Consider the following 6,177-nt stretch of genomic DNA (forward strand, 5'->3'; position numbering starts at 1 on the left):
TCCGTCTTGCCCTTTGTCGAGGGCTTCTGACTGCTACAGTGCCTGGAGCCTTCGCTTTGTAGGGTAGAGCAGAGGCTTCAGAGGAGCAGCTTTAAAGCTGCGTGCCTCCAGCTGCTCCCCACTCCTGCCACACACCGCTGGAGCTAGCTTGGGCAGTGGACAGTAGCGGTCAATGTGACAACAGTTTACCTTGAGGAAATGAACATTCAAATAACTATGGAACCATGATAAAATTAATAATGAAAAAAGGTAGAAAATGAAAAGGAAAAGCATTTCTAGAATCACTGATGCTCTTTGCCCTTAGCAGGCTCTATCTTCTTCTTTTCAGGCCTGTCATTGTGTGACACCAGCAAAATCTTATTAGAAGGGACACAGGATGTTGAGTATGAAGTCACTGGGAGTTTAACTGATACACCTCTATTGCTAAGCTGTGGCGCCTCAGCTTTGCTGCGCCGTAGCGAGAGGTGCTGCGATCTTCCCAAAAGTGTCTCCTTAGCGAAGCTGCTTGGCTGGACCAGCACAGACTCACACACGCGTGCACGCACACACGCACAGATAGCTCCAGTAATATGGGTCAACGGCAAAGAGGCAGGAAGAGGCTCCGTGTAGAGTTCCACGGATGAAGGTTCATTGCAGCCAAACCATGAAGAAATCCAGGGACGAAGACAAGGCAGAGTCCGGGTTTAAGTACGGGAGCGGGGCAAGCATCAGAGACCAATAATCTGAGGGCACAGGGGCGGTACACTGGCGGGATTAAGGAATGGGAACCAATGGGGAAGCTCTGGGGGAGTGGCAAGGGGCAAGGGCCAATGGGGGGAACAGGGAGTGAAGAACTTTCTAGGACATGGAACATATAAGGTAGCAACGGGGTAGAAAGGCCAACGGCCAACCAGGAACACAGAACTGGGGTACATTAAGAGAGCAACACAAAGAAGTCTGGGGAAGCTTCTTTTCTCACCGTAACCTGGGGAGAAGTCTCTGGTACTAGGGACTGTCTCACCAGAGAACTCTCTTTGTCCCTTGTACCACAGGCTAATTGGCCACCACAAACTCTCATGTACCTGGCAGACTAACTTTTCCTGATGTATGAAGTACTCAGGTACAGATCTTTACTGTGAAGAATCTGCTGTGTGTGAAGTTCAGTCCCATGAACTGACTAATTCAAACCTTGTGCATTCAGAACAAAAGTATTGAGGGGTTACTGACTAGAAAGTTTACTGACATAGTACAAATGTTCTCTCTGTAAATGTTCCTCTACACACCACTGAGCAGTGGCAAAGAGCTGTTTCTTCTGGGGATCTTCTATCCATCTGACATTTTCCACTTTTTACAGTGGAAGAAGTTCAAAGGCTTTTCTCTTAACAACAAAGCAGTTGCTTCCTTTTCTACAGGTGTGCAGAAGCAAGAGTGTGTCTGCAGTGTAATGGAGAGAGGACACACCAGAAATACCCAGGAAAATTTCAAATTTGGTCACCAATATGGGTTATTCAATAGGAGTGATACAAGAGTTGGTGGATATGAAGAGGTCAAAAGCAAAACAAATTAAATATTGACAAAAAAAGAACCATTAAAAAAAACAAAGATAGCAATGGAAGTGGTCTATTCCAACATAAATCCAGCCCTCCACTGGGAAGAGGTGATTAAATTTTTTTTAAATTAGCTTATCCAGTTCCTATCAGCAACATACTGAGCACTCTTATGTCATAAACTTCCTCACATATCTGCAAAAATCGTACTTGCAAAATCTCAGTCTCCTCCTAGACTACCAAGAAATATTCCCTTATGTCTACTGTCTCCTGTGTATTTGTCCCCTTCACAAATTGTTACAAAAAGTGGGACTGATAAAAATTAGATGTAAACTGTTATATACTCAAGCACAGTAAAGAAAGACCATGAAGTCTAATATCAGTAATCAGTAGTAGAAGAATCCTGTCTCAAGCATCCATAATTTTTTGTGAAGTTTGACCATGCAGGTGCTAAGGCAGAGACAATTACATTGGAGAATTTATTTTCAATAATGTTCATTCATCTTTCTCTCAATTTACATAGCCCTGGAAAAGTTCTCTGCCTGGAGTCCAGAGGCTCTTGAAACCAGCTGGTCAAGGACATCCAGTTGATCTCTAGCACTACCATTCTCTGGTTGTAGTGCTTGAATGCCACTCACATAACTGTGTGTTTTCTGGTCACTGATGCTGCCAAGCTGCATAAAATTGACCATTTTTCTCTCTGTTTAATTTTCACTGTCTAGCTTCACTTTTCTTTCCATTAATTCATTTTCTTTAGCTTTTTTTCTCATTCTTATCCACTCATCTTGTATGTGTGACTAATTTTAATTACTCTGGCATTCCCCTCTGGGAAGTGAACAGGAGGCTTGATATTGCTTTGGATTGCTGCCCAAGAGGGCTGTACTTTCATTGGCCACTTGTGTATTTTCAAATAAGACAAGAGAACATCAGCAATATTGTGAAGCAAACCCACCTCAGGAATGCAATAAACTGGAAGGGAAGAGTGTCCCATGCGTTTCTCACACAAGATGCAAGCAGGATGTGAAACTTTTTCTGTGCTCTATGTGGTGAAGGTAGATCAGATGAAGTGGAATAAATTCAGTGTGGCCCATGAGCTGGTTCTGCTCAGACAGTGTCACATGGCCATGGTGTTACACAGTCCATCTTCTGGTCATTCAGCTCTTAGCTGCCCTGTACCATGGGAAGTCGTATCCTCACAGCAAGGCACTTTTTGTCTGTTGTCTGTGTCTCCAACAGACAGCTGTGAGTGCTGTTGCAAAGGAGATGAACTAGTTCACACAGCAGTGATGGCTTGCTGGCATGTGATTGACTTGGATGGACATGTAGTCTAGACTACCAGCTGGGGAAAGAGGAAATAAATTAGGAATTCACCACAAAGGAAAAAAACATCTGAGTAGCATCTGAAGCTAAAAATATAATTTTTATTTATCTTAGCATATTTCTCAGGCATTCCAATAGATACTTCACATTAAGAGCAGGAAATGTCTCTGAAGCACAATGTCTTCAGAGAGAAAAGTGGAAAAGAAATGTGAATCTCTACACAAGAAGCATTAGAAATCATGAGAACTAAAACACTTGTATTGAGAAAAGCAGAATGTGCAAGAGTGATTTCACTACAGCAAAATGGACAGGACTTCTAGGCATGTAAGTTTTAGAAGTTTGGAATAGCTGGGGAGCTGGCAGATATTATAGTATGTCATCAGTGAGTCATCAGTTTATCATCAGCAACGATTTGTTAGCAGCTAATCTATTATAAAAAGAAATAGCTCATGGCCTTTGTGAGCCTAAATTAAATGTGATGCATTTCTAAATCAAAATAAACTCAATAAAACACTTCTCTGCCAATTACCCTACTAGCAGCAGCACTGGCTGATTACTTCTATGACTATCTCCGCTTTCATGCAAGAGTGACAGTTTTCCTAAAAAAAATTTTGCTTTGTCTTCTGGTCAAGTTTCTCACCAATGTTATTACATACATTAATTTCTTTAAGGCAAAGTTTTAATAGCCATATCAGAAAAAGAATTTTGTGTAGGGTTAAAAACCTAAAGCCAAAATGAAGCTCTAGGTCCCCTTTCTCTTTTTCCTCTAGCCTGCTCAATAACCTGGGAAGTATGAGAATCATAAATACTGTCAGTTTCTCCAGTGTAATTTCCTGTATGTTTACTGTTCTGCCTCTGACCATGACCAGCTGTAGTGCAGTCTGACATTTCTTTCATGCCTGGCCCATGAATGATTCTCCATTCAGCTCCTCTTCAGAGCATGATTTATTAGACACTGCTAGATCAAATCTAATGAATATGACTCTGAAAAAGAATCCTGCTTGAAATGGTCTTCCCAAAAGCTCAGTGGTTTCTGTAGTCATTTGCCATGTGGGAAACATACGCTCAGATTTGTCTAAGGGGGTGTGGACTTTCATTTCCCAAGACACTTTCGTAACCACTGGATTGTCAGGTATCTTGAGGTGAAACACTCACCATAGCCGTTTTCTCCACCTCTAGTGTCAGCTTCTAATGTCCTTGGGCACTTCTTAGTGTTCCAGCGACTAAGTCACACATACATGAAGTTACACTTTCTCTGGCTCCAAGAATATATAACCAGTCTACACAGATGGAATCAAAATGTTCCATTGCCCTCTGTCATAACTTGAATAATATGTTTCCTTAGGACATGATGTGAATTTAAACTATGAATGCCTGAGTTAAAAAAAAAAGAAAAGGGAAGGCTTGTGTCATTATTATTTCCTATGGTGTTTTGGAAGTGAGACTTATCTCAGTTTCTGAGGACTTATATATCTCAAAAAAGGTTCTGAAAACTGCATTTCGAAGAGTAATGGCATCTTCTGTCAATAGTGTTCGGTACATGATGAATGCACAGCCTGAAACACTGTCCCCATCCTTCAGCATTTCCCTAGGGGATTGTGGAGATTTTGTAACTGGGCTCATGAGATCCTTCAAATCAAGCACATATCCAAGGAGAGTGTTAGATCTTCCAGACAAATACTGTTCATGCAAGTTCATACACAGGTGCATTCTCTGCTCTCACAAGAGCTCTTGCTGCATTAAAAATCACTCATGAGAAGACTGGATAGTATGTGATAATAACATTGAAACTGAGTGTATTTAGTTCAGGTAACAAAACCTGTGCTCTGAAAAAAAAACCGGATTTCAATTGAGAATTAATTATATAGCTCAGACAGGATAAATCAAAGATCTTTATTTAGGGCAGACCTTCAAATTACCTCTATACAGGGAAGATTTACATACAAAGGAACTAGTAAAATTTATCAGGAAAAATCCCAAATCACTGTCTAGCTTATTGGCACTAAGTCCTCTACAGTTATGAAAAAAGATGTTCAAGAAATTGAGTCAAGTTGTCATGGAACAAACTTGAGTTTAGATGTGCCAGATTGTATGACTGGAGAACTCCCTCCTCTTTGGCAGCCTGGTACTCATAATAGAGTTGGTTTTATTTATAGAGGAAATTTTCAAGTTTGATCAGCTATGTTGGCAATGTTAAAATGGAAATTATAAGTACTGATTTGGAACAATTAATAGCTAATTTGAAAAATTGTTTCAGGGGAAACCACACATGACTTTTTTTTGTTTGTTCAGAAGGTATTAAAGTAAGTTCTTGAGAAGAAACAGTGATGCCAGAGTAAATGAGGGTTCTCTTCAACACTTGCACTTAATACTGAGCATGTTACAGGATATGGTTCATACGTCATTTAGAGCACTGCTGAGTACAAAGCTCCTTGATTTTTAAGGAGGGTAAATATTTGGGCACTGGTATTTCAAAGACTTGTGGATGTGGCACTTAGGGACATGGTTTAGTGATTGACTTGGCAGTGCTGGATTAATGGTTGGACTCAAAGATCTTTCCAACCTAAACAATTCTGTAATTCTGTGATATGTTATAATCAATGCTTTTTATAAGTAGCCTAATTTCTTCATTCCTGGAAAGGGGAAATGTGGCTTCAATTTTGCAAGCATCCCAACCAAAATACTTGGAGAAAACAGCAAATACCTGAAGAGGTTTTATCTCTTTAATATCAATTGAATAAGTACAATTATCCTTGATTGCTATCAAACAATTGTTCTGATACTTGACTATCATGGATCAACTATTACAGAAATACAGAAGAATTTGAAAGTCTTTTTTTTTTTCTGTTTTCCTGATGAGTACCCAGACACTGAAATTTCTCAAAGCTTTTTTGCTTTATTTCTCATCCTGCCCGTTTTAGAGTCAAAACAGTATATTTCATGCTTACTGGTTAAGCATTTTTAAGAGGAACCTGATCTATGAGATTTAAATGGATTCTTTTGTTGTTCACATTCTCATTTTTTCTTGCTTTTACCTTAGTCTTTCAGCTCAGGAAACTGAAGTTGCCCATGTGGGATGATCGCATATGAAATTTTTCAGTCAGGTGACTAAGGGCATCCATTGGTTTTGTTCTGGATGTGCTGTTTCCCCTGAAAATCCAAAATAATTTTACACATCTACCTTCAGCACTCTTTTGCATCACAGACTTAAACGGTTCCATTTCCACATTACTGTATTAATAGAGTATTTAAGTTTGTATTGGGAGGTCTTCTAAAACATAAAGCAAACAAGAAGTGTCAAAGTAGTGCTAAACCCACAACAGACTGTTTG

This window comes from Corvus brachyrhynchos, unplaced genomic scaffold, assembly GCF_000691975.1.
Source record: "Corvus brachyrhynchos isolate BGI_N302 unplaced genomic scaffold, ASM69197v1 scaffold32, whole genome shotgun sequence".
Taxonomy (NCBI): Eukaryota; Metazoa; Chordata; class Aves; order Passeriformes; family Corvidae; genus Corvus; species Corvus brachyrhynchos.